General features: G+C 53.6%; 2 long non-coding RNA genes across 2 annotated transcripts in view; one reads left to right on the forward strand and one right to left on the reverse strand.

The window, feature by feature from the left end:
- The window catches only part of LOC117197084 (uncharacterized), a 149462-nt gene that overhangs the window by 76344 nt on the left and 55482 nt on the right, over positions 1-17636 (forward strand). The gene's annotated exons all lie outside the window — the stretch shown is intronic.
- Positions 11782-13679, reverse strand: LOC117197086 (uncharacterized). Its single transcript, XR_004477579.2, has 2 exons — positions 13540-13679; positions 11782-11967 (listed from the first exon to the last, which is right to left on the reverse strand). It is a non-coding gene; the product is annotated as an uncharacterized LOC117197086 (long non-coding RNA).

Genomic DNA, 17636 nt, shown 5'->3' on the forward strand with positions numbered 1-17636 from the left:
AAGCTGCAGTCCGAGCCCAACCTGTTAATATCCTGTAACATCCTTACGGGCCATGGTTTGCACAGTGTTTGGAGTGGATTTCGATGTTTTCTAAGAGGAAAGAGAAGTGCATTTTGTTCCCAGAGGAGACTCTGACCTACATCGTGTGTGTCCATTCAGCCACCAGCAGGAGTTAGGAGAGTAGGTCTGTGCCTGTTGGCTTGAGCACAGCTGAGCACACACACAGGTGAGTGGTCAGTGTGTACAATCCTGGTCATCTTAGTAAGCCGAAACTGAGTCAACATTTTTCTACGTTAACCTAATCTAAAAATAACACTTTCATCTCTTATTAATAAGCTAGATATTATCCAGTGTTTTGCTGTGGGTTCAGGGCCTCAGAATAGATCATGCTTTGATGATAGGGAGCTTCAAGTTATCTGACTCATTCGGGATGGGGCTGGCACAGAGCTGTGGTCTGTCCTGGGTCTTGGCTGGGGCAGGGCTCATCGAATCATTGGTCCTGTTCATATCACACAGGAGGAGCTACAGAAATTCTTGTATTCCATCTGGCAAGAAGCACCCTGTGGTTGGAGCAGGGGAGGGAAAAACCATTTTAAAATATTTTTTCTTTCTTCTAGTCCCACTAGGAGATTTTGTCCCATTGTTAATCCAAGTCATCAACTAGAAGGAAAGCCAGGACGTCCTGGAGATTAACCCAGGGCGGCCATGGCGCGTGGGCCTGCTCTCATCGTGAAATCTCTGCAGCTTGAGGGTCAGACCCTTCTCTCTTGATGAGGTCTCACGGGCCTTTCATTTCTTTTGCATTTCAAGAGACTCTCAGAGGACCCGAGCTACTGTCATTCTGTTTTGAAATTGCATAGGTAAGAGGGAAAGAGGAGGAAGCGGCCCCTACAGAGGCCCAGCTTGGCCTCAGGGAAGCGAGGGTGCTGTGAAGGATGTGAGGCCTCCAGGGACCGGTGCCCCCGTCATCCGCTCAGCAGCAGGGCCGGCAGTTCCCGGACCAGGACTCACACACGTGCCGGAAGCTGCCCTGGGCCTCCCTCTCTGCTGACGCGCAGCACCCTGTTCCTAAGTCAGTCTTTACTCACCTGCCTGGGAGCCAGGGAGGGTTCTCCATCCCAGGGATGCATACACAGCAGAGCTGTCTTCCTTCTGCATCGTGTTTCTGCCCCCGATATCCGTGCATCCGTGGACCCTGCCCACCACCTGCCCCATGCTTCTCTGCTGCGCGGGTCCCTGTCTACACGCAGCGCAAACAGTGCAGTCCGTCACTGTACTGAGAACTCCTGTGAGCAGGCCTCTTGTTCCGGGCTCTCTTCTGGGTCACCTTTGGGCCAGTCAGCATGGCCAGGGCAGCAAGGTGGTCTGTGTATCGTCGTCTGCGCAGGAGATGACTCTCGCCAGGAGGCCCTGAGTGTGGCAGGTGCAGGTGTCCCTCAGAAAGGGGCTGTCTACACCTTCTGTGGCTGGTCCAGGGTGATGAGTCTGCCCGCCCAGGCGCTGTGGAGCCGTACTCGTGTTTCTAGATGGAACCATTCGACTCACTTCTCTGAGCCTCACAATGAAATGAAAAATCTTGTCCAAGTCTGGACGGCCCTCTTGTGCCAGCAGCATGGGCTAGAGTGGTCAGGGGACTCTGCTGGCCCAGAAGAGGAGGCAGAGAGCCGTCGGGCCCCAGCGTGGACAGGAGTCAAGATGGTCTTCCCGTGGGGACAAGTGAATGCATCCGGGTGACACGGAGGCGATGAGGTTGTGGGACAGGCCAAGCGAAACACGGGGCACCGTGCAGGTTGGCGGTTCCTTGGAGCGGGCTGTGCTCTGCCGGCATTAGGGGCCAGGGAACCCTTCCTGGTGGGCGGTCCTGGGTGCTGCGGGACGTCTAGGTTGCCCCCGGCCCTGCTCACTAGACGCAGTAGCAACCCTGCCCCGAGCCGCAAGTTGTGAGAACAAAACTGTCCCCTGAGGCCATGGGCACTCTCAGTTGAGAACCCCTGCATGGAGGGGAGCAGTCTGTGCGTGAGAAGCGAGAATTCTGTGCTTTGACACTCTGCATCAATCAGATTCAACCCAGACTCTTGTAAACATTCAACGGACAAACAGAGGGACGGTTAGAAAGCCCCCATCCCTCCTCCCGCGCCAAGTTCACCACGATTCTCCACGTCGGTCCTGAGTAAATGTTGTCAGCTTAGACGGGATGGACAACGAATGCCTTGCTCTTTGGGGGACAGTTCCCCACCTTTGATTCCCACTCACGCTTTTAAATTTGTCTGATCTCTTTCAGGCGAATCTTGTGTATTTGCCAGTAACCCGTGTGCACCTGGTGAGTTAGTGCTGGCACACTTAAGGCCCTGACAATATTGTCTAACAAGTCTGGGAACCTCTGGTCAATGGGATTTCAGGAAAACGTTAAACAGATTCCTACTGTTTTACTGACCAAAATGAAACAAAATTAGGGAAGAAAATCTGCTAGGAGGAATCTCTGTAGCTCGAGGAAGCAGCCTTGACCCGACTGAGCATGAAGAAACCCCGTCACCACGTGGACCCCGGAAGATCTGAGTTGGAAGCAAACCCGGGAAAATGGATTCTGGACTCCTGATGGGGGCAGAGGCTGAGGCAGGAGGGGGCTGGGTTAGGAGGGACCCTGAGCCCTGGGGACGGGGGGGAGGCCTCCAAGCGGCTGGGTATGGGTGAGGGAGCCTGGAACAGAGGTTGCTACAGGCCAGGCCCTCCCCCTCCCCCGCCCGGAGAGCGGGGGGTGGGGTGGGGGGGAGACCGGAGTCTCCTTTCCTCCACCGACCGCTGCCCTGAATTCGCAAAGTGAGACCCAGAGGCTTGCGCGCAGCCTGAGAGCAGCCCGGCGTGGCCCCCGCCTCGTCCTCAGTGCCGGGGGCGGAGCCTGACCCCGAGGGGGCGGCAGAGGTGCCGGGCTGAACCAAGAGGCCTTGGGTCCCAGCAGGAGCCCCGTGCCCTCCCCACAAGAGTACACAGCCTTCCCCGCCCTGCAGTCCAGTCAAAGCAGCGACATGACGGACCGCTTTTCCCATTAGACGTGATTTATTGATCCCAGCGCAGCCTTTGATCTGATGGCGACGGGAGAGGAGAGAGAGGAGGGTGCCTGGGGCCGGGCAGCAGGGGGACGCCAGGGACCGGCTGGGGCGGGGGGACCGGAGGCCGAGGTCGAAGACACGGCCTGATCACGGCCCGCTCGTGGGCCGGGGCGACTCGGGGAGCTGGCCTCGCCCCTGGACAGCAGAGCTTCTCGTGGGCTCGTTGAAAACTCTGAACCTCTGTATTCGGCACTTTGGGGCATCTCGCCGTCTCCAGGTCGGGACGCTCTTCCAGGTCGCCCGCAGGTGATCTTGAGTGATGGCCCCTCTCGGTGGGTCCACTGTCCTGGCGGGGAACCCCAGGAGCTGGCTGCTCCGGGCAGCGTTGCTTTTGTTTGATTAACAGAGACTTGGACCTTGTTGTTCTTACTGCCTCTGCCTCAGAGGCTTCAATCAAAGGCCATTTGAAAACACTGCCGGCTAATTAGCTGATGATGCTAAAGGGTGACTGTCTCCTGGTGCCTGAAACCTGTCCTCTGAGATGCAAACATGCCACACGGGGGCTTGAATTGTCAAGGAAGTTGAAAAGTGTACAAATCACTTGCTGGGCAAGGCTCCCTGTCGACAAGCACAGAGGAACCCGCAGGCTGCAGGGGCACATCTGTCGCCCAGGGCTGGGGCCCGACGGGGATGAGTCATGGGCATCTGGTCGCTCGTGGGTGTGGAGACGGGGCTCGGGCATCTCTGCTGTGTTCATGGAAAACACTTAAAAATCCTTGAATTGGGACTTCAAGAAAGATAAGGCAGGTTTCAAATGCATGTTTGGTTCCCTTTTTATATGTGCTCCCTTTTTATATATTTTTATATGTGCTCATGATTTATGAATAGACCCTCCTTTCCTTTAGACAACAGCATCTCTTGAGCTCCAAACGTGTGTCAGAATCCTCCGAGCAGGGGCTTGCAGCCAGGATTGGAAACAAGGGGGAGATAATTACAGAGCAGCATCAAAGGTGCGGTGACAGGTGATGCTGTAAATTACACCCTGGCCCTTAGCGGGGAGGGTGGGGTGGGGCGTGAGGAGGGCTTCGTGCAGAGACTTCAAGGAACAGAAGGACGGGAGTAGGCACGTGCATATGGCCATGTCAGGGTCCTGGGCTCGCGGTCACCTGGGCCTGTTCACCTGCACTCAGGCAGCTACGCTCCTCCGACCGCCAGCACAGCAGACGGTGTCCTCCGTCAGGTCTACAGGACACATCATTCCCCTCGCCCTATTCTTGATGATAAGATTATCCAGCGTTGATATCAACTGTCTTCAGCGTCAGCTGCTACCTGGCTTGGTCCCTGGCATCTGGGTAACTGTCTGCATTTGTGCAATAAACCGATTGGCTTGAGGTCTTACAGTTGACACGTGTAGGGATTTAGACAGAAGTTGAATGGGTTCACCTTGAACTACCAGCAAAAGAAAGGATTTGGTAATTAAATTAAGTTAACAAAAAATACAGGCATTTGCTTATGACTTTTAAAGAGAACTAATTGCCTTAAGGCCCCGTTAAGTATCCATTTACTTTCAAAATAATAAAAATATTATTTCACACGTTTTCTTAAATAGCTAGACATAAGTATCAAAGTCTAGTTCTATTATTTAAAGTTCAAATGGAAATTATTGTTAAAAGTCTATAAATAAGATTTTTACCAAATCACATCAAATAGTGTAAGTTAGGGTCATTTAAACCTTTTTTTAAAAAAATTAATTAATTTATTTATTTTTGCTGTGTTGGGTCTTCGTTTCTGTGCGAGGGCTTTCACTAGTTGCGGCGAGCAGGGGCCACTCTTCACCGCCGTGCGCGGGCCTCTCACTGTCGTGGCCTCTCTTGTTGCGGAGCACAGGCTCCAGACGCGCAGGCTCAGTAGTTGTGGCTCACGGGCTTAGTTGCTCCGTGGCATGTGGGATCTTCCCGGACCAGGGCTCGAACCCGTGTCCCCTGCATTGGCAGGCAGATTCTCAGCCACTGCGCCACCAGGGAAGCCCCATTTTAACCTTTTATTGCATTATTAATATCAACAGAATGGCTCAGACAAAGGTCTTGAGTTGGTTGATGTAAACATTCCAAAGACATGAACCCCTTTGAGAATCGGATGAAAGATAGAGACTTCTCAGAAAAATGCAAATGCACAGACAGCTCAGCAGACTGGTTTAAAGAATTTCTGACCCATGAGATGTCTGATATTCTAGCTTGCGCGTGGGCACAGGGGTGCCAGGCTGGCACTGTCCCCGCGTGAGGCCCGTCCCTCTGGCGGCTCGTCCCCACCTCGGCAGTGCACACCGGGGTCTGAGGAGCTCGGGGTGCTCTCTGGCTTCATTTGTTCATACCCTACCCCGCCTACTGCAGAACGGATCAGGGTCCCGTAATAAAGGCACAGACGCAGTAAGGAGAAACTGTGCTAGCGTGGATGACGACCCGAAAGTCGGATTGTGAGGTGGGAGGGATTTCTCCTCATGGACAGACAGACAGACTCACATCCCAGCTGACGGGGCTGTGGCTCGTGGGCCCCCGAGCCTGAGGCAGGCGGCAAGATGCTAAGGGAAATCAGAGCTCTTTCATCCTGAACTTACACCGGCTTTCTCCTCCGGGAGGTGACCGTAAACCCAAAGGGGCAGGACCCGTAGGAACCCACTGAGAGGCTTCCAACCCCGCATAACAAGCGACGTGTTGCCAGTGACAGTAACTGAGTTATTTCGGGCGCGGAATCTGATGGCGTTTCGCGATACGAAGAAATGTGGGCCGAGTCATAGGACGTTGGGATGGATTATGGCTGCGGGGTAGCCTGAGGTATGAGAACGTGAAGCTGCCGGCTGGGGCTCTGGACGCAGAGGGACCCGGAGCCCCGAGCGCTGGGCACCAGCCGCGAAGGCTCCCCACTCAGCTCCTCGCTGTTTCTGGTCCCCACCCTGGCTCCCTTGGCTGGTCAACGCCGTCCCCGAGGGCTCGGCGTTGCTCTGGTTTCTGCCTTGTTCTGACTCTGGGACAGCCTCTGAGCTTTCCGACCTCGGTTTCAGCCCCCGGGGGTGAGGGGCTCTTACTAGACAAGTCGCCTGCCTTCCCTCGGGTCTACTTGCCGACTCCACGAGGGATGCTCCCCAACCCTTCCTCGTGTCTTTGCTCCATCCGTCCGGTTCACCCCCTCCTCGTTCCCGGGCCGCTGATCTGTTGCGGGCTTTCTGCTGTGCTCTCCAGGAACCAGTCCCCAAGCAGGAGGAACGAAGCCTGAGCCTCTTCCCTTAATCCCCAGGTGACATGCACGTCTGAAGCCCCTTCGCCCGAATACTTTCTGAACACGTGGTTCTTCATCCCTCAGCCTTCCTTTTGGAAAATCATCTTAAACTTTATTAAATTCTTAACTCTTAAGAGCATACAATGAGCTTGTGTGAGTGTAAAACCTTAACGAGGCCCCTGAGGGGCTGGGGAGCGGGTGTTTCTCTTTGCCTGGGCACCGTGGAAACCCTAGGACTGGTGAAGTCTCTCAAAGGCAAACACTTCTCCACCTGTTTCGCCCAAAGTTTAATTTTTCCAAAGTTTGGCCCTGAACACAGAGACCCTAAAAGAGGAGGCGACCCAGCAAAATAAAAGTGTCGCCTCCCCGGTTTGACTTCATAACAGGCTTTCTATCTTCCAGTGAATGCCTGGCACTCACTTTTCTTCAAGTTGTTCTTTTCAGCTAAACAGGGGACATCAGCAGGGGGTGCTGATTGCGCCTCCTCATTTTAACCATTTATTTCCATTTTTCCACCTGAGGCTCAGCATTTCCAGTGTGTGGAGCACGTGACGGATGCTGCTTCGCTTTTCCTTTGCTCTTGGCCATTCTTTGCTAATATTCAAGGGCCTCTGGCAACAGACGTCCTCCAGGGGAGGAAAATGATGATTCTGGTGTCTGCAGAATAACAAGGATTTATCACAGTCAACGCTGGAAAAGCCAGCAGCTTCACAGCCACCCCTCCAAACTAACTTCACTTGCTGAGCACAGAGAGAGCAAGTGTGTTCAGAGAAGGCAGTGATACTGACATTTACCTGGAACCTGTCACCTATGCGGTATTCCTCCCCACATCCTCGCTAGAGGAACTACAAAAAGTGAAGGGGAGGAAGAAACCCAGGTCCTTACTTTTCTGGCCTCCCTTGTAACCAGGGATGACATACTGGTCACAGTGACAGATCATAAGCCCAAAGCTACTGTGGATCTCCAGGAACGCTGCTTCTTTCCTGGTAAAAGGGGGCAGATGTGGTCTTTTGGTCCTGCCTTGAATGTGAATGTGATGGTTGGAGCTGCAGCAACTGTCTTGCAACCATGAGGGAGAGGGTAAAAGAGGTGCAGAGATGTGAGTCCTGGCAGTGCTCAGCGACTGTACCGACACTAGCAGCTACTTACACTGACGCTTATAATGTTGAAAATTGAGCCCTTCTTTTAAAGCTATGGTTCATGTTTCTGTGCAGCTAAGTGCTTTCCTAACTGAGAATCTCTCAAATATTTTTGTTGCAAGTGAATTGAATCAAGGCCCACTCTCTGCTCTTCCTCCTCTTGCAGACCCAAACACATACTTCTATCCATTTGTTTCAAACAGTATTTCTGGAAATCTGTGTGTCTGTTGAAGCCCACCCAGGTTCACATGGGTTAGAACGTGCTTGGTTGGAGGGTTGGCGGGGTCACCGCCCTCAGAGCCTGCAGAGGAGCTGCAGCTGAGAGTGGCCAGGGCTGGCAAGGAAGGCCGGTCACGGAGGGGCTGGTGTGCAGGAAAAGGCTCAGCTCGGGGCCTGCCCCGAGCTTCCTGCCCAGCCTCGCCCTCCCCGCGCCCTGCCTGCTCTTGTGCGGATTAGCGTGAGGGCTGCCCATTTAACCGTCAGAGTCTGACATGGTCAGACTTGAAAATCATGACTTTTTCCTTGTTCCAGACGTGAACAAATCAACCTTGATCCTCCACTGCCACTCCCTCGCTAATAAATTAGCAGAGTTTACATAACCCACAGTCGGCAGTTTACGCTGGGCGCCACTCAACCCGATTACGTGGCCCACATCCCTCCAGGTGGAATTTTCCTTCTGTTTGTTAGTGTGTGAAGGCAGAAGCTGTGACTGTTTCTTCTGCAGGACATTTTCAGCAGTGAGCCAGTGGTAAACCTTGCTTTGAAAGGGCTGTCACGGGGCCAGCATCCCCCTCGAATTATCCCATTTAATTGTTGTAAGGTTCCCTGGGGGTGGGTCCTATTATTTTTCCCCCTGATAGATGAGGAAAAAAGGGCTGCAAAGTGTTGGCGTTCGGGGTCTGTGCCCTAAACAGTGTCTGTGTGGCAGCATCTCCAGAGAGAGGTGGGCCATAGTCCAGACCCCATGCGTCCGGGTTTTTGAGAGGTTCTGGCTCAGGGCAGGAGTGGCCACTGATGGGGGAACTTGGCTTTAGGATGGTGGGACCACTGACTTTTCAACATGGTGGTTGGGAGGCAAAGGGTCGTGACCTTCAGGATTCACTTTTTCCAGTTTTCTCCACTGGAGAGAGAAGAGTGCGATCTAGCCAGGGCAAGCAGCCACCGCGGTCCAGCTCTCCCGGCTCCCGTCAGCACAGGTGGTACCAGGGGCTGAGTGTCTGTTTGCTGTGGTGTCTGTTTTCCCCCCAGCACCACTCCTGGTCCCGGTGGCTGAGGTTCTCACGGTGTCCTGGTAGCTGGGCCCCTTTCACTGTTGCTCTGATGGCATCAAAGCAGTGGTGGGCAAAGCGCTGGCTCTGGCCGTGTTTCTCCACACGCCCTGTGAAAAGCAAGTGAGCAGCAGTGTGATGGTGTCTCGTCTTGACCCTGGAGGACAGGTCCTGGGCACGTTTGGGAGAGGGAGTGGGGCCCCCCCAGGCTCTCCCGGGTGCCCGTCAGCCCCAGGAGAGGACTTGGGCGGGGGCCCCACTGGACTGGTCGCGGTTTGCAGGACAGCGTCATTGCCTGCCAGAAAGAGGGGCAGAAAATCGTGCTTATCTAGACTTGACCCGGTGACAGATACTTTCTCCAAAATGCAGGAAATGAGCCTGTTTCTTTAAGGAAGAAAACTAAAGGTATTTATTTGCCAATGATAAACTTTGAGTTTTGAAGTGAAAACTAGAATTTGGGAAACTTTTATTCACCACTCTAAGCTTTTACACCTTCCCCAAACTGCAAGATTTTTCTAATAAGATCAGAGATAATATGAATTTGAACCAAAAAGCACACTATTGCAAAAGGTTGAATGCAAAGCTGATATGAGTCCAACAACTTCCTATTAAGCTGGACGTGAAAGAGATTTGCAACAATGAAAATAGGCCCCCTTTTCTTTTCTGAGAAAATTTTCTTGTTAAAAAATTTTTTTGAATTTAATTTATTTTTTTTTTTGGAAAACATAGTTTTTCCTGATAAGGATATGTACATTAGCATGTAATAAATTTACTAGTTTATTTTAAATGAATGAGTTAATAAATATTTAAAAACCTTATCTATCTATCTAGACACATGTATATACACACATATATTTATATACATATATATTTATAAAAGCTATTTAGGGGACCCTTAATAATTTGTAAGCATGTAAAGGAGTCCTGAGTCCAAGAAGTTTGAGAATGATGGTCGAGGGAACTGGTAAAGGACTCTTGGGGGTTTCCTAGTTCTCTTTCTTCCTCTGGTGGCTGGGAAGAGGGGTGGCTGGACGCTAAAATACGGTTTCCACCTTGTCATCCAGGTGGAGTTTGATATTCCTATGGGCCCTAGTATTACAGCTGTCGTTTCCTCCAAATTCTCTCCATAACATTCGGCTGAAACCGGCTCAGTCAAGAACACACACACACACACACCCCTGGGCCTGGGTCCTTCTATCTCTGAGCTGATGTGCTGGCCGCACCCCAGCATGGCCCGGGGCAGAGTTACTTCTCCTGGGGAACTTCACACCCACCACACCAGTGGAGCTGGTGGAGTCCACACACCCGCCCGCAGGTTTTAGTGGTAGGGGATGCTGGTTTGGAACGTCTGGCACCTTTAGTGCCTTTGGTTCTCCAACAGTAAGATGGGGTGAGAGCCTGCGGCCAGCTCCTCCCCACGCTGTCCGGTGATGTCACGTTGGCCGTAACTGGAGTATTTCCATCAGAGAGACAGGCAGATGCTATGAATCAGGGCTTGGGGTTTCCACAGAACCAGTGATCACACACTTAGCTGCACATCTCTGCTTTATTCCTCATCACCTTGCAGAGAAATCAAGATAAAGCAATTCTAACAGTGCCTGGCAGTAAGCGCCCAGTGGAAACTAGGTGCTGCTATCACTGTTACCATGTTTCCGATGCACAGGTAATTCTGACCCACACCAAAGTTTGAGAACCACCATTTTGGCAGAAAAGGGTGGTTAGTCTTTGTAAAAAACACAGGATTCCTCCCTGCCTGGGGCGTCCTTCACAGGACAGCTTCCTTCACAGCCTGGACCTGCAGGATTGGGGCAATCACGCACAGATGGTGCTGGGGCGTCTGCACCCTACTCGCTTTCCTTATTTGGGAGTGGGAGGTTGCCAGCTCCACGCGGGAAAGACTTACGGCCTGACGTGCAGACTGAAAAGTGCCTCTTTTCAGCTGAGGGGTGGGTTTGCCTAAAGAAGGGCTTCCTTATGGGTGGGTGGGTGGCAGATACGGGGAGGGCCTTGTAGAGGGAGGAGGAACTCAAGGGAAAGGGTCACAGATGCCCCCTGTGGACCAGCCTTGTCTCCTCTACCCCTGCTGATACCCTCATGCGAGACCCCAAGAGGACAGAGCCCTCCCCAGGTCCATCTCAGCTGTAGGACGATGTAGGGGCCGCCCAGGCTCCATCCAGAAATATCTCAGAGGACCTTCCCACTACCTGTTCTGGAGGCAACTCCAATACCCTCAGAGCTGCAGCTTTAAAAGGCTTGCCTTGAAATCAACCCAGGTATTTTCTTTCCATTTTGCTTCTTGAATCAAAGAATCGGTCTCTAGAAAAATGTTTCAGTAGCTGAACTTCGTGTATATTAACAATTTTGTGTTACACTAAACCATTAACAGAGCTTCGTTTTGTTTTCAGTGCAAAGTGAGCATTTCTGGGGTCCACACTTCAACATAGCTGCTCAAAAGGTCTGAGGACGTCCTTTTGGCTGATAGAGTCCCAGAGGCACGGTGCTCCAGACACCCCGGGTTTATCTAGGTCAGAGCTTTGCCTCCGAGCACGAAAGCTCCTATCTCATCCATCAGGTTTTCCTAGGAACCAGTGCAAACATTTCTCTAAGTCGTTTATTGCCAAGGTTTAGACACTGGTTTACTTTTACTCATGAGTGATCTTAGGCAGATTTGATTTAAAGCCTTTGATTCTGTTAAATCCAATTTCATTTAGGAAGAAGGAGAAAGAGGTGGGGGAGGGAGGGGGGAGGGAGAGAAAAAGAAGAATGAAACCCGCTGTCTAGTTTAAAATAGTGCTGATTTAATTATGTGTTTCAGATTAATTTTTCCATTAAGTGAGGAAGCACGATATCGATTTGTTTTGTGTGTGACCGTTACTAACTGAAGTGGATACTTGTCAAGTTATTACAAGGTGAAGTGTCTCTAACTAAACATATTAATCATGGATTGGAGAGGGTATTTTCACGCCCTGTGCTTATTAGAAGGATGGGCGCTATCATAGTCAAATCATACACACTTCAATTGCTTTGCTCAACTCAAAGTAGCAGGCTTACATATTCTGTATGTTTTCCCCATGTTTATTTTTGTAAAAACAACACATGGATTTTTAATCTGCTTCATGTTTCTAAACGTTACATTGGATCATTTAAAATAAATCTCAAATGGGCTTTCTTCCCAGTCAAGGTGGAAACAGAGAGTGATGAATTGTCGTTAACTCCACTTCGCCGTCCTCGTCTTTATCTCTGAACCAGAAAAGAGAGACGTGTACCTAATTTACCAAGCATTAAATGATTTTCTTCAATTTTATCTAAGTTAACTCAAGAGAGGAAAATGTTTCTACAGGTGTAGAAGCTTCTGATGTTAAAATCGTCCTCACTTCGGTGGCTGCTGTGACTGTAGGACCTTAATCGTCTTGCAGTCGCTCACCGGGGACTTTTAAAATAACCCAAACACCCAACTACATTTGACACCATTATTCCTTGGTGCTAAACGTCTTACATTTGGACCCCGGTGAGCCCCTGACATCCTCTTTCCGGTATAGCTGCTTTTCCTTCACAGCAGCTAAGGACATTGATGTCAGAACCGAGTAGTTGAAGGAGGTTCAAGAAAAGGATCTGGAAATGAGGCACGACAGGCTTGCACTATTGGGGAACCTGCTTGAAGGCCCACACGATCGTGTCATGTTCTACTAAGAAGAAGCATTCCCACCACGATGACCAATTTCAGCTTTGACGTGGCCCAAGCAGAGCTGTCTTTGAACATTGATCGAGCAAAGGTCTTGGTGTTCGTATTAAAAGTTAGTTTTCTGTGTGCCCTTTGCCACATGGTAGGGCTCAGCCCTCCTGCTTTGCTCCAGCATCTTCGGGTGGCGGGGAGCTCGGCAGCCTGGGGATGGTCCCCCCCAGGCCGTGTGCGTCCTGACTCCCGAGCCCCCCACTCTCCTCTCCTCGGTCCCCCGCGGTCCCAGCGCTTCTCACGCGGGGACCTCCCTTCTCCTCAGGGACCGCTGCCTGCCTCGCTCTAACCTGCCCTCTCGTCTGACTTGCTACAACCCTGGAGCAGACCCTTCACGGGCACGTGTGTGTCCGTGGGGTGGGCGTGTCCCTTGCGGGACCTGGTGGGAAGCTGGGGCTCTCCTCTGAGGTCACCGCGCACACACACGTGTGGGGACAGCCAGAGGGCTCCTGGGCCAGTTGAGGGTCCACGGACCCCAGGTCAGCAGCCCCTGTCGGGAATTTTCACTTGGGAGAGGCTCACGCCTGGTGGGACGCGGGACGCTGCTGTGTTCTTCCTGCTGCCCTGCCCGTAGGGCTTTCGAAATACTCACTGTTTTCTAAAATGTTTGGCTCAGTTTTGTCTCCGTGATTAGAGTGTAAGCTCCTTGAAGGAAGGGACAGAGGACTTAGATGGCAAGACAACCACTTTGACTAAACAAGGTACAGTAAATGTAGTTGAACACCCGTTGGCCCGTCGACATTTAAATGGGAAGCAGGGCGTGTTTTGTTGCCTAAAATGACACACTTTCGGTACCAGGGCACATGTGATCCTGGAGGAAGCTCGATGAGCGTGGTGGCATATTCTCTGTGATTTTAGGGAAGGGAGATTCCCACCCATCCCCCTCATGCCTGGAGGGGCCGACCCAAAGGCAAGGAGGGGCTCGGCAGGTATGAGAGGGGACAGAAAAAGAGGAAGGAGAGCAGGGGAAGCAGGGGACAGAGGAGAGGAGGGCAGGGGCCAGGGGCCGGCCAAGGGACCACACTGGTGCGTGGTCTCCGAATTCAGGCTCCTGACTTTGAGCAATTATCCGTTCCTACCTTGTCCATGGCGGTCATGAGACACCCCCCGTGCAGGCTGAGTGTCACCTGCTGTGGCCACTCACCTGTTAGGTCCCAGCCTCGGAACCAGGTAGCTTTGCTTCTTGGTTTCCATTCGCCCTTACATTCTATTGTTGCTCCTAAGGCCAATTCATATCTGCTGGGGTTTATTTCATCGCTCGGCTACTGCTTTCAAGTAGCGGCCTGAGGCTAGTGTCGCAATAACCTGGCCTTTGCTGCCTCTCCCGGAGAACCCCACCCTTAGAAGGCTCTGAGGAGTTTCAGAAGGTCAGAGGACGAAAACCATCTTGGCATTCGATGCATATTTGCATACGCATTTAATTTACTTGGGGAAAAGAGCGGCTATTACCCAAGCAAATATAATAATTGGCCTCATTAGCGATAAAGCTGGAATCGGCATTTTAGGAGACTCAGAGTCAATATGTTGGGCGAATAGCTGTTGCATAAGCTGTTACTGTTGCCGGCACCTACTTGAGCTGCTGTAATTAACTTCACTTTAATTATTAGACTCATGTTCGTTCCCTTCTGGGGCTTTGTATTTATAAGCACGTAGACAAGGGCTCTTTATTAAGCATGTTGAGGGAGAGGTACACCCGACAGCCCGGTGCCAGGCCCTGGACCCCAAAGGCTGGTCCTAAAGTGATGAGCTGAGCAGGGCTTGGCTCACCTTTTCTCTAAAAGGCCGAACAGCAGCTGCTTCGGGCTTTGTAAACCAGGCTCAGGGGAGGCTGGTCACGGAGGCTGCCTGACGGGGGCGGGGCTGTGCACCAATAAAACGTGACGAAAACCGGCCAACTGTCCAAGAGATTATAAGAACATTTGAGCAAATGGAAGTCAGCCGGTGGGGACCGCGGACCGGGCGGCTGCCTGATGCACAAGGCGGGAGCTTTGGGCCACAAACTGCTGACGTTCCCTTCTGACGCTTAGAGGCCTTTGCTTTTCTCTTATTCCTCGATTCTTAGTTCAAGAGCTAAGGTTGCTGAAGGAGGGACGTTTCTAAAGGTCCAGGTCAGTAGCCTCGGCCGCAGGCCGGGCCGTGCCCCTGCCGGCTCCTGTCTGCACTTTCATGGCTGCTCTTGGGCTACAAAGGTGGGGGAGTAGTTGCTGCAGTGGCTTGGTGGACGGCACACAAAGACCACATATTTGCTCTCTGGCCCTTTACAGGAAGCGTCTGTGGGACCCTGCTGTACACAGGCAACTGCAGTCGTCTCTCGAAGGGAAATACGATGTGTGTGGTCAGCTGTGTATCATCACACACGCAACAAGTACCTGTGTCACAAGTCCACTGTTCACAGATAAGCCTGATAAATGTGTGAACACAGGTTACGGGTTATGATGCCACCAGAGAGGATCCGCGTTGCGCGCCTGGATTCTGGGCAGCCGCCTCGCTGCACACAATCCCCACAGGAGGCTCCTGCTTCCCCACTGGCGGCCGCGCTGCTGGGGGTCAAGCCGCCTGTCGTCAGAACAAAAAGGCCCCAGAAGGTGCAGGAGGAATGGCCGGAGGAGGCCACCTGGGGACAGATTCCACACGCACACCTTACAATAAGGACTTAAATGAGCTTCTCACTCAGAGTTTTAAAGTGCGGGTGTTTGCACCGTGGACGGCTGTCTCCCTGCCTGCGAGACTTAGGGAAGCTTTGGAGAGGGCTCAGAGCCCCGTCAGCGCCCCCTCCAGGGCCTGGTGGGTCACCCACGGTTTACACCCGCTGTCATTTTCTCTCCTGGTTTTCCAGGCTTTGCTGGATGCTAATTCATTGTCCAAACATCCCCCAAAGTGGGCTTTGTAGAGTTGAGAGACACAGCACTGCGGGGGAACGCTGAGAGAGGCCTCGGTCACCGGTCCCCGCAGGTGAGGAGACAGGCTGGGCGCTGAATTTCCACGCGCACTGCCCTTGGGGCCGTTTTCTGCGCCATCAGTGGTCTTCCAAATAGAGCCCTCTTAAATAAAACGTGCCAACATATGAGCCCAGGAGGATGCATCTGCCGCTCCCGGGCCCAGACGGAGGGGGTGGAGTCACCTGGAAGGGCGTCGGGCACCCAGACCCTTGGCAGGGCCTGTCCCAAAGCCCGGCTGGGCCCATACCTCCTGTCGAGGCTGCCTGCTCAGGCCTCCGAAAGGACTCACAGCACCCTTTCGGTTGCCAGACGTCGGTGTGATGGGCAGGGCCTGGGCCGGCCCCGCAGCATCTTACGACAGGGGCTCCGTCTGTGGCGCCTTTGGGGGAGTTTCTCCACGAGAGACTCCATGCAAGGGTCTCACCGACCTTTGCTGCCAGCCCCATGCCCTCCCAACCCCCGTTATTCATCTGCAGGACAGCGTGGGTCATGAAAGGGGTGGCCCAGGCCCCTTCATGCCTGTCCTGTGAGTCAGCGCCGAGGCTGCCGCGGCCTGAGCCCCCAGGGCCGTGCTGGGGGTCGGAGGCCCAGGAGGTGGGAGCTCAGACGCGGCCGATCTGCCCTAGACGAGGGACGAGATAGTAACGTGACCGTTTATGCCCGTTTGTGACCACACTGCTCCTGTCGTGCCGGCCAGACATGCTCCCTAGGTGACCAGGCAGGAGGGGGCCTTCTGGGACTGGCCTTGGGCGGCCCCTTCTCAGGGCAAGTCAGCGACCCCGCCCCACCTGGGCAGTGACCCTGTCCCCCACCTGGGCCCCCTCTGCCTGCTGCTCCTGCAGGCGGTGACCCAGCAGGAGAAGCCGGTTAACCAGCAAAGGGGACCTTGACCCGCCTGCGGGACTGGAGAGACGAGAGTCCCTCTGGAGAGAAAAGGGCCGGGGCCCACGCTCTCCCCGTGTCTGTCTCTGTTCCGAGCGTGCGTGTGTGTGTCCGTGTGCACGCGTGCCGGGGCGTCTCGAGGAGGAGCCCACGCACATGCCCTGTGCCCCCGGTTTGCCGGCAGTGGAGGGGCTCGTGTCTGCAGCCGCACGCCGCTCCTTCCGCCTGCAGGCAAGGTCAGCCCGTCTCAGTCCGCAGGTGTCGCTGCGCTTGGAGACTGCCGCCACCCCCAGGGTTCCGGTGAGTTCACTGCTGGGCCTGGCGAGCGGCGGGGGCTGTTCTGCACGTGCACGTCTGGAGGAATCCCAGCCTTCTCCTCTGCGGACACAGGAATCCCAGCCTTCTCCTCTGCGGACAGAAGGTTCTTGGCAGGAAGGATGAGGCTTTTTCTTCTGCTCACGTTAGTTGGCCACCTGCTCCAGGGAGGCCAGGTTTGCTGACTTACAGGGACTGATCTGCAGTCAGGGGCTGCATTCCAGCGCGGGCAGGGCCCGGGTCTGCGCCGCAGCTCCTGGGACGCGCTGTGCTGGTGGGCGGGGCCGAGGGGCAGCGGGGCGCGGAGCGCTGTCGTCTTCACTGCGCTTTAATGATGGGGTGAGCATGTTGGGGCTGCAGCCCAATAGGTGAGGATAATTACGCCTGGAATTCATGCACCCCGGCCCCACGTTATCACTCACAGCCGCCCTCCCAGCGCTTGGGGGCCGGAGAAGTGTCAGGATGGCTCCAGGGCTGGAGACCCCAGCTTCCTGGTGAAGCACACGTCTGGCAGAGTCCTGAGAGCACTGCTGCTAGATCCGAAGAGGTCAGCAACCTGATTTTAGGAGAAAAGCACTCCTTTTCTTCCCAGGTTGCCCTCGAGGGAAAACTGGCTCAGAGAGAATTCACTTCCGGGGCTAACTTGCAGTGGCAGCAAGCAGGGGTTTTGTCTCGGTGCCCTCTCGAATCTCCTTTGTGAACTTGGAACAAAAGCCCCCAAATCTCTCTTGGTGCCCCTGCCTTCTCGGTGGGGGTGGGGGGTGGGGCTGGCCAGAAATGCAGCGCACGGCCACCCGGTCATGAAGCGGGAGACACAAGCTGTGTTTCCTTCCTTTTGTACCCTGGCAGTTTAACAAGGCATTGGTGGGAGGAGCTCCAGGGCCCTGGGTGAGGATGAACCGCGTCCCAGGAACATGTGCCGCCGGGCGCCATGTGCATCAGCGGCGTCTAATCTGAGCGGTGACTGCCCCTCTGGGTATTTTCCTGTGGACGGTTTTGATATGGAAAGGAGCGGTTTACACGGTGGGCCTAGCTTAGTC

Source organism: Orcinus orca, chromosome 10 (genome assembly GCF_937001465.1).
Source record: "Orcinus orca chromosome 10, mOrcOrc1.1, whole genome shotgun sequence".
In the NCBI taxonomy this organism is placed as follows: domain Eukaryota; kingdom Metazoa; phylum Chordata; class Mammalia; order Artiodactyla; family Delphinidae; genus Orcinus; species Orcinus orca.